General features: G+C 41.5%; 1 long non-coding RNA gene across 1 annotated transcript; it reads right to left on the bottom strand.

Annotated features, from left to right (window-relative positions):
* Window positions 1-984: 984 nt before the first annotated feature.
* LOC137502333 (uncharacterized) lies at window positions 985-1,875 on the bottom strand. Its single transcript, XR_011018737.1, has 3 exons — window positions 1,695-1,875; window positions 1,381-1,578; window positions 985-1,139 (listed from the first exon to the last, which is right to left on the bottom strand). It is a non-coding gene; the product is annotated as an uncharacterized lncRNA (long non-coding RNA).
* Between the last annotated feature and the right edge of the window lie 9,709 nt (window positions 1,876-11,584).

The raw sequence follows: 11,584 nt of genomic DNA, 5'->3' as shown, positions 1-11,584 counted from the left end.
ACCGACAGCTCGGAATATACCACTTAGTCCAGCAACTTGTCTCCTTTCACCCAAGTCTTCCCAGCCCAAACCCGACAAAATTTTTGTAACGCTACTCTTTTGTCAGAAATCACCCACAACAAATCGTGCTTCTGTCTTTTGAACTTTTCCAATTCTCAAACCAAGTAATCCCAGTGAGGGTCTCATACACAGGAACTGTACTTAAGTTGGGGTCTTATCAGAGACTTATGTGCCCCCCCCTGCATCCGTACTACAAACCCTAAATACCCTCATAACTATGTAAAGAGAGATCACCTCACTACAATAAAATGAAGTAAAATAAATTAAGAACATACCAGGTACAAAGCCATCCTTCGTTCCAGCATGAACAATAACCAGTCTTCCTCCCTCAGACACAGGTCGACGAATTACTCCTTGAACATCATGTCCAGATTTGTGTGGTTTATTCCAGGAGTATGTGGGTGACCCTGAAAGACAAATGCACAATTGAAACCAAAGACACCTGATGAAGATAAATTATTCCAAGATTTTTTAAATATAAAATGTAATATATAACATATATATTCACCATTCATAAAAATCCAAGTCTCATCCAAGAAAACAACAGGTTTTGGTTTCTCACTGTCCTTATTACGCATGTATACCCTCAGAAAACAGGATCTCTTAAAACAAATGTCTTCATTTTCTCTAACATACGCATAGGGATCACCTTTACTCCACACAAACCCCATGGCCTTCAAAATTCTTCTTAATGATGTTTCGGAGCCCTTGTACAAATAAGTGTCATAATTTGCTTTCATGTGGTCGAAAACCTTTCTTACAGTTACGACTTCTCCTGTGGGAAGAAAAAAGAGAGTTACAAGGGACTCAAAAGAGCTGTATGACAATACATGCACAAAACATTTCTGGGAGCTTATCTCACCTGCGTGCCAATTTCTATAAATAATGTTGCAATAGATTCCTTATGAAGTCACCTTACCTTTATGTAATTTATCATAAATAAACCTTGCTATCGCTTCCTTAGAAAAACTGTCTATGCCGGTCACTGGATGTTCACGCTTTCGGCGTTTACCTGGTGTAGAAAATTCAACTCCCTTCTTGAAATTTCCTATTACTTTTCGGACTAAACCGAAACTACACTGTAAGAATACACACACAGAAATATATTACATACACATATACCATAAGTCAACATGAATACACAAAGGTTAAGTCTACGAACCGTATCGAAGTCGACACAAGACATGGTACCGGTATAGGCCTAGGCCTACATGATCAGGTTAGGTTAGGTTAGGTTCAGAATGAAATACTGCTCCTTTTCAACTGATTGTCATTATGCCAGAAACTTATCATAGAAACAAGATAAAAACGAACACTTACCCCAGTTAATAATGAAACTCTTGCCATTAGCTTCGTATCACTACGACTGATACCTTCTTCGTCGTCTTCCTGTTTCAATTGCTCGTAGCAATGTACAAGCATTTCTTGACCTGAAGCTTGTAAAGGACGTAACCTTGGTTTCCTTTTCGGAGGAGTTTTTGCAGATTTTTCTTCCTTCTTAGACATCCCAATCGAATTCTGTTCGTATAAGTATGGGACGAAATAGGAACGTAATTAATAAAATGATGTGCTCATCATTTCACACAAACTATGTTATTAAATGCATTATCCGAACATGCCACAATTCTACTTACCTGGTATTAGCCAAATAGATTTACAATCCCACAGAAAAAGAAAATATGCTTTAAATATTCTCGCAAATGTATCGCTAGTGACTTTAGAGGCAATGCGGTGGCAACACACAATTCACGCTAGAACAGTGACTGAACGTTGCCAACGTGCCAGATTAACGGTAACAGTAAGACGTCGTATCGGCAAGTAGGGTCCCTAAACTGTATGGTTACCGACACTGAAAAAGACCCAACATCAAGAAAAGTCACTATAAACCAATACCTTAATATTACAGGGGAGAAAGGGTAAGGTTGCACCCTTAGTGTACGTCCTTACACGGAGAGGACTATAAATACTACCGCTGAGTCAAGAGGGTGCCACTTGCCACGTTCTCATTTCGATCGTATTGCAAGTGTGACTGTGCTGCCTCTCTGTGGTCGAACGAAGAATCGCTGTGAAGTGATGTCTTGGCTGTTGTTTCCACAGCCTATCGGAACACATTCTCTTTGTATCGGAAAAGTTGCGCACGCATGCGCAAAAGGCAGAGTTCCTGGTTTCTGGCTGAAAGTTTAGAAATCCTCGCTGAGCTGTGGTCGCACAGCACCCGGCGTGGAGCGAACCAGTAGTTACCAGGTTGTGAGGGGAGTTGAATAATTTCCTATTCTTTGGCTGACGTCTTTTTCAATGCACTGTATTTGATTGTAGGTAATATTTTTAAACTAATTTATTTTTCCAACAGGCAGTGTGCTGCAGCACTTCAGCACATAAGGTACGGCCGCCCCTGCCCCTTTATTTACAATTCCATCTACAGTATATGATTACTCCAATGAAGATCTTTCCTAGGTACTTACAGTGATCTCCATAAGGAACGTTCACCCCATCAACTCAGTAAATAAAACTGAGAGGAATTTTCGTATTTGTGAAACTCACAACCTGACTTTTACTCCTGCTTATCACCATACAATTGACTGCTGTCCATCCCATAAAAACTTTCCTGTACGAGAATTTGCTAGCAGAATAAGTTGCGTTCCATTGGCACGTAGTGTGTGAGATTTTAAAGGGCATGAACCGAGTGTTAAGAGGAATATTGCAATATTGTATTTCATTTTTTCTTGTCTCTTTGTTATCGTCGAATATTTGATTCCTGAGATCGATCCACTCGTGATTGTATACGTGCTCACACATAACGAGAGCGCCGCATTCTTTATTAAGCAAATGAATAGACAGTGTTTTAAAAAACGTTTCTAAGCGGGCGGTACGGCAATGTACAGTAGCTGTAGGCTTGTGTCGTGATCGTTTTAGGAGATACGTACATTGTCGTCATACGCTGTTTGCCAAAATATATATGAGATTGCCAAGCTGTATTGCATACAGTGTTGCGAGTATAATGTGCGAGAAAATGAGTATATGGACAGAAATTCTTAAACAGTTAAGAATCGTCTGAGACTAACATTTGATTTGATTTGATTTGATTATTTATCATCAACAGATTTATTAATTCTCCAATTACAGATGATTTAATACATTCGAATAATAACAGTATTAACAGCACTTACTACTACCACTAATTATAACTAATCATATATAAAATGTACATATTTACAAAACACATAAGGAAGAAAAAAAGACATGAAAGTGTTTATACATTTGAAATGACCGAAGGCAGGAAGTATAACTTTCAGTTACCAAATGCGCAGAACAAGATACAAGGAACCCTTTGTCTATGAAGTGTCCATTAGATGTCTGCGAATTTTACTAGCTGACGAGTGAAATATATCCACTATCCCGCTAATTTCGTTCAGAGATCTTAGGGCCTGCATAAACCTAGAACTCCTGTGTGATTTCGTTCTGCACCTGGGTAAGTGAAAGGTGACAGCATGTTGGGTATTGCGGGAAGGAACATGAATTGGTAGCAACTGGAGTAAATTGGGACAGTCAAGGAAATTACCGATACATTTGTGTATGAAACGTGCGATGACATACCTGCGCCTAGTTCTAAGAGACTCAATACACATGTTTGTACAAAACAAATCATAACCTGTCCATGACAGCTTGATGCCCAAATACTTTTTACTGATCCATTTTGAGAATCTGATCTGTACTCGCTCTAAGGCATTAACTAAGTATTGCTGTGAGGGGATCCACACTTCAGAGCAGTACTCTAGACTAGATCGTATAAGCGAAAAATCCAGGGTTTTCAATGGGACAACAGATTTAAAACTCTTGCATTTTCTTTTGGGGAAGCCTAACGTTTTAAATGCCTTGTTAACTATATTTAACAATGCTCATTGAAGGATAGACCATTTTGATTACTAAAAATAATACCAAGATCGTTAATTTTATTAAAACGCTTCACTTCTTGATCCTTTACATGATAATTGAATACATTAACTTGCAATTTTCTCGTGAAGGATATTGCACTGCACTTTGAAATATTTAGGATTAAATGCCACTTTTTACACCAATCACTAATATTATTTATATCAGACTGTAACAATTCACAGTCACTCATATTTTCAATTAACCTGTAGAGCAGGTAGTTGCTCGAATGGATTTGTGATGGCAGTTTATTAACAAATAGAAGGAACCATAAAGGTCCCAGTGGTGAACCTTGTGGAACGCCAGATATAGGATGATAAGGGGTTAAGAGGTGGAATTCCAAGGGTAGCGTAAAAGCACGAAAGATCAAAATGATGGCTACTGGGTGGATGGGGAGAAGAAACTACTGTATGACATAGGAATGGGAAGTTTAAAAAATCAAGGAATGACAGGATATTAAGAAAGAGTATGGTAAAAATATAAAATACATAAAACAATAAGGATAGAATGTAATAGCAAGAGAGCACCAGTAGAATTTTGTAAAATAAGTATGAATGAAGCAATAAGGTGCAATTCACAATGGCACGGCTCAACGGCAGTGTTGACAACCATTCCTCCTCCTATTCTTCTTCTTCTTATGAAGATTTCATTCCCCGCCCGAAGGGCGTGGTGGGCCCCCTGGATCGTAATGCGATCTCTCGGGCCAAGAGAGGTGAGGATAACTGAGAGATGCGAGAAATGAAGATGTGGGTAAGCGATTTCACAGGTTGAATGAGGAGGCTACGGTGCTGTTAATGAAAGAGGGTGTGCATAGGCTTGAAGTTTTTAAGGGAGGTGGGAAAAGTGAAGGTTTATACAAGAGTGGCGGTATGGAAGTTGCTGGGAAGGGTGAGGTGGTGAAGGGTTGAGACGATGTGGTAGAGGACAGTTGTGAAGTTTCGTAGATGTTCAAATGTCGGCGGTGAGGGGAAAGAGATATTAAGATGGGAAGAAGATGGGCGGACGTGGTGTGTACGTTGAAAAGGAGGAGGATCAAGCCGGGTATGACGACAAGACGTGGAATGAGGATTTATAAGGTGGGGAAGGGAACGAGAAGGTTCGACAGTATGGCGACGGTCGTAGAAGTTGACACCATGGGAGATAAGGTGGTCAACTGCTGCTGCGCTCGTGAGCTGGAGACGGATTAGATATGTTGGGCCGTGGGTGTTAAAGATGCGAAATGCTCACCAGATGGGTATGGCATGACGACGAAGCTGATGGTGAACTTCCACTGGCGAGATGAGGGTGTCGACGCCGCGGACGATGCAACTGAACATTGCGGGTGTAGTTGATGTCGATGGCGTTGGGCGGTCGGCGGCTGCTACTGCTGGTGCTGTTGAAGATGGTGGTAACACTATTGATGGCGGTAACGGAGGTTGACGGGCTGCTTGTTACTGGTGCGGTTGGAGATGTTGGTGACATTGTGGATGGCGGCAACGAAGGGTGACTGGCTGCTGTTGGTGCAGTTGAAGATGGTGGGAATGATGACGATACAGATGGGTTGGCGTAGACAGGTCGTAGATGAGAGTTGGGTCGGGGAGAATTGACGTGGAAAGGAAGTTGATATAATAAGCGATGGATGGGACGAGGTAGTAGCGGTGATAGAATGGGAGGAGTAGGTGTGATAAGAGGACGCTATGGTTGTGGTGGTGACGGTGGTTGTAGGCTTGGTGGGGGAAGGTATTAGGGAGGCTAACGTCCAAAGAGGAGTCGGCCTATATGCTGTGTTGGGGTCGGCGGGAGCTGATAGTAAAGATGTGTAGCCACCCGGCCGACCAAAAATAGCAGGGACAGTCTTCTGCGACGATTTGTGAAATCCACTTGAGAGAGATGTGTACTGTGACCATTCTTCCACGGCATTCAGTCTGTATTGATTGCTTGGTGCAAACAAATAGTGTAACGTGACTGAATACGATATCCTTTTAAGCCAGTTAGATTTACATGTAGTTGACTGATTTGGGATGACATTACAATGCCACAGGCAGTTCCACGTATTCCATAATTACAAAGGAGTAGTGCTGCGAAAATATTACAAACTTTGGGCTGGGAGGACCTGGGAGGTGCTCGACTAAGTGGTATGTTACGAGCTCACAGTGAAGAGATATCGTGGAATGACATAAGTAGACGAATAAACTTGAGCTGAGCTTTTAAGTGTAAGAATGATCATAATATGAAGATAAAGTTGGAATTCAAGTGGGAAAATTGGGTTAAAATTCACTTATAGGACGAGGAATAATTTCCAAGCCCTTTGGATACGTTTATGAAAGGGATAGGGAAACAACTGATAGGGAATCTGCCACCCGTGCGACAGCCCTAAAATCAGATCATTGATGATTGGTTGGTTGATTGACGATGGAAAGGTTATCGCGAACTGTCCGGGTATGGAATGAAAACTTTAACCCTCTCATCACGTATCGCAAAAGGGCTACTGCAGCATGCTGTGAGAGGGAGAAGAAGAAGAAAACATTATTGGTGCCCGTAATCAGTCACTAAAGGGAACCATTCTTTATTGGGGTACAAGTGTCTCCACTTTTAAGAAGATAAAGGGTTTTAGTGTGTCTCATCTAGATAAATCTATATCACGTTAACTAGCAGCGGATGACCTGATTGTCAAAAATGTTGTCGCCTATCCTGAAGGTGGTGGTGGTGGTTATTGTTATAAGAGGAAGTACAACTGGTCATCCATCCTTAATTACCACTGATCAAAATGAAAATGGAAGAGGTCCGACACTTCAAGAAATGCAAGTATCGTAATAAGGAAGACAAGAGCCACGGAGGGCCTCGCTAACTCCTCAAGATTATTTGACCTCAGATGATTTTCATAGAGATGCTGGTGAATGAAGTTCCAATACGTAAGAAATTTATTTATTAATACGTCATAGTTTTATCTCGAACAAATAGTCATAATGATCGTGTTTGATTTTGCTGGCGTTTATTTTTCTTAGTTTCAAATTTGTTTCTATTGCTAGGTACATATATGAAGTGCCCCATGTGAGAACTTGTTCTACAGTTGGCAGCAGGACCTTGGCGTGTCTTAGGCTAAACTTCGTTCCCTCTTCGAACCACCTCAGCTTTGATAGCTCTTTAAAACGTGCCCCAACAGTATTATACCCTCTCTAACTTCGAATAGTCCACCCCTATAACGCATGGCTGTGAAAACAAGTGATGTAACTGAAAGTTCCTCAGACATTCGTCGCTTATTTGGAACAATACAACTTATTTTCGTTTCGTACTGTGCACCTTCCCCTTTCCCTGCTTAGCCTAGCTCAGCGGAGACGCTGCGTGGTGGGTCCGAATAAAGTATGGGTCAAATGTTCGAGCTAAAATTAACTCCAGAATCATAGGACAGTTCTAGAGTACATATTCGTAAATAAGATCTCGAAGAAGTAAATGTGTGGAAAAGTATATTAGCCAATAAAACATGAGGTTAAAGTAGTAATATTCACAAAATGAATCGACAGAATTACAATATAAATTGCCGTCACCGGTTCAAATATTTACACGGATCTCGAACCCAATTACAAAGTCATTGTGTGGAATACGGTGGGGTTATTGAGTTTTGACAGAGGTTGAAATGAGTTAAACTGCGCATGGTACGTAGCCTCGAACAGAATCGTCTCTTAATATGAAATTCTAATTTATTATAGATTCGCACATCTCGGCCTGATTAAACAAATCCGAACTAGTCGGTAAACAAATACAATAAAAACTTTCTTGAGAATGGTATTTACCCTCCAATAGGACAGTGCGCTTAAAACACGGATCCGAACCCGCAACAATTTGAAGAGGGAACAGAACCTCATAATCCAAAATCAGCACGTGCTGTGTTCCCCTTAATCAACGACACAAATAACAACAACAGACAATAACACACATAGAACAAAATACGCAGAAGGTAAATAAACACAGTCTGAAAGAGAAAACAAATATCTACACTTGATGCCATCGTCTGGGTCTGGTCTCAGCCCCGTGACCTCTAAGGCTCCGGACGTCAATTGCCATGTATACGCACAGCGGAGTTTTACAAGTTAAAATTAGCAACTCCTGGTCAGCTGTAGAGATAAAGATATTAACAACATGTTTTACACACAGACACACTGGGCATTCCATAGGGCCTGGGATACCGGTTCTTATGTGTACAGCAAGTTCAGTCATTTGAGGCTTAGCCACCTCTCGCAAAAAGTCTTCACCTGAGTAAATACGTCACTGGGTCAACAATCTATTCATCTTCGTGGCGTTCGGAAATGAAACTCGCTTTTCAAACACATGGTCAGGCAGGCAGCTCACTGACAAAAAGTCTCTCAAGAGTCTTGTGACGGTACACCAAATTGTGCCCTACATTAATCCGAATCTAGGATATTCATCGGCCTGTTATCAAATATATATATATCATCTCTCATGAGGATAGCATATCCTCTTTACGGCTCTTTACGACCTCGCATCTCAAATATCTATGTTCGCATCCAGGTTCTTACTCGGTCTATTCTCACATCTACGCCTCCTCGGCCGATTTTTACAAATATCTCACTGAGATAATACATCTCATTTAACCTATCCAGGCCCGCATCCCACTTACGGCTATGGCTTAGTCTGTCGTGATCTTATATAAAAGACCCTCCCTGAGCTACAACGGAGTAGATGTCCCTCTGCTCTCACTGCAACCCGAAATATATTACCCATACGTAATCATGCACATTCTACCATTTTATCTAAGTCGCCTTCGATACCGGGTTTCCCGTTCGAACCTCTAGAGATAAGTTGACCTCCAACTTGCTAAATCTGCTACTTATGGTATAAGTCTGATTATGAGTAGTGCCTATTATAGGTATAATATCCTGTCACAACAAGCCTTTCTGGCAGTTAACCGACACGTGCCGCACTAAATTTCAGAAATCGCGCTAGTTACATGATTATCCACTCACTATAAATGCTCTGGCAAGCTAGTCTAAGCTTTCTAATTACTTTGTTAAATTCACGTTGTCTAGAGGTTTGATACGAGCGACATGTACTTAGCACTCGTCTGCCAGAAATAGCTCGCAGCTGCTTGGGAGACATTCCCTTTATAGCACTGGTAGATTCTGCTAGGCTCTTCCTCTTCATCCTCGCCACCCAGTGCTTCGCCGTCCTGCATTTCTTCGATCCTAATTTTGTACCGATGAGTAATACACCTTCAGATTCTCCGCATTAAGTATCTTCTCCACTGTACCATCCGTGCTCCAATTATATATGAATTGTTGTCATACACATGAACAATTCGTTATGGCCAACATATAACTCTGCGAATTTTGTGATAAAGTCGGGCAGGTGGATTTGATGTACTAGGTCTCTTCACGAGAAAAGTTAATCGATTCTTAGGGGCGATGGAAACATTTCTTTCTCGCTCTTCGCAGACGCTGCTCGGCTTGCTCCTTAAGATATTATGCACTCGTCCTGATACACATTTTAGGAGATGCTCTCGGATCACTTGGACAAGGTGTTGCTCCATGCCACGGTCTTCTTGGATATTCATTGCAGTGTATCACCGAAGGTATCTGTCCTGTCGATTCATGACGTCTAGAATTAATACAATCCGTTATAACAGGGATTAAGTCTAACCATTTCCAGTTCTCCCGGGGAATAAAGATACGACAGTACTTTACCATTTCCCTCATAATGTGTTCGCTTGGGTTTGACTCCGGGTGGCGTACGCTACTTAACACAGGTATAATTTCGAGCTTCCCCATTTCGCGCTTGATTTGTGAACCATGGTCACTCAGGATACTTTCAGATTTTCCCATTGCTGGTATGATCTTGTTCTTGATTTGGTTAACGTCCGCCTTGGTGTTAGCCTTCTGGACTGGGTACAAAGTCACAAATTTTGAAAATATGTCCATGCAGACTAACATAAATTTTAAACCTATACGGGTGGCATGGAGACCTCCGTAAAACTTTATGGCAAATAATTCCCTTGGTTTGGTTGGTAGTAATGCCTTAGGAGCTTGTTTCAATATACGAGTATATGGATTAGGTTTAATGCGTTGGCAAGTATCGCATGTTTCAGTACTTGCTGTACCATTCTCCGTAGTCTCAACCACGTAAAAGTCTCTTGTAACACAGACGTCACCTTGTCAATGCCTGCGTGTCTGGTCGTATGGTGTCCTAACCAAATAAGACCAATCTGGAATATTGGAAGTAACACAATACGGAGTTTGGCGTGTTGGTCATCTACGAACTTGTACCAAATGTTATTAAAGTAGTGAAAAGACGCTGCCTTCTTCTGTGCTTCAATGACACGTGGTGTACCAGGTTCGAGTTCCCTCTTAAAATACTCGATCATTAACTGAGTTGGTGGATAGTTAAGCTGTTCTTGGCTGATATCCTGTAGTTTCTCGATGATTCGCTGGTCTTCATCGCCCAATACGGTCAGGTTAATGGTCACCTACTTCGGATTAGGATTCCTGCTTATGGCATCCGCCAGTGCACTCAATCTCCCTGGGCATTGTTTCATCGTAAAGTCAAACTGTTGTACAGTACGTACTGTAACCGTTCATCACCATGCCATAGGCATGTTAGGAGGTTTAGTTAATTATGCCGTTTTCCGCAACATTCTGTGACATACAGTGTAGAAATTAGCAGTCTACATGCCGAACCGGAATGTGATTTGCGTTATCCCAGCACGAAGGGAGCAGTTTTATGCGCTGTAACGAGAAAAGGATAGCGTAGTACTGCTGAACCTTGAAATCGCGCTCTCTTTTCGAGGGAGCGAGAAGGAAAGATGACGCTACGCGTGGAAATGCAGGTTGTTGGAGACTGGGCTGAATTAAGGTGTGTTAACCCCTGAGAAATAAATGTCCACTACTAATTTAACACCGCATTCATTGGTGCCACTTAACCATAATTTACTAAAGAGGAAGAAGAAGAAAACCTTCACCTGAAATAATTTTTGGAAATGTATGAGTCAGGTCTCATTCGGACTGATGCATTTAATGCTAACTGTTGATGCATATAAATGCAATACTTTAATAGTGGATCGGTAATGACGCCTGTCATACAGTAGTACGCAGATTAAAGATGACTGCTGAAATCTGACAACGTGTGGAAAAAAGGTGGGAGATCTTGCGTGATGAACCATGACGCGTGATTTTCTAAAAGGACGCTTTTGAGATTGTGAATGACCCACTGATCGCTTTAGTTTTATATGCGATCATTGGAAAGTAGAAGTCACAAGCTATACTTTGAGTGTTTTCACGTCGCTGAACGATTCCGATTACCGGACCTTCCATTTCGGCAGGGGCATAATTTACCTCCCCCCTGATCATTTTGTCCGGAGGCTATAAGTAGAGCCAGGACCTAGATACAGTGTCCCATTGTCATTTGTGTAGTCGCAGTACACACATGTTAGGAGTGAACTTGAATATCAGTGTTTGAAGCGTTTTGTCAAGGAAGAAAAACACATCAGTGCGATGTAAAGTATCGCGAAATAAGCCGTGTGGTACCAGATAATGTGCAGTATTGGTGAATAGAAGCCTTATCTCAACATTCAATATTTCAAATATCAACGACAGTCAGTTGCGGC

The sequence above is a fragment of the Anabrus simplex genome, chromosome 1 (assembly GCF_040414725.1).
Source record: "Anabrus simplex isolate iqAnaSimp1 chromosome 1, ASM4041472v1, whole genome shotgun sequence".
NCBI lineage: Eukaryota > Metazoa > Arthropoda > Insecta > Orthoptera > Tettigoniidae > Anabrus > Anabrus simplex.
This window is presented reverse-complemented; position numbering and strand designations above follow the sequence as displayed.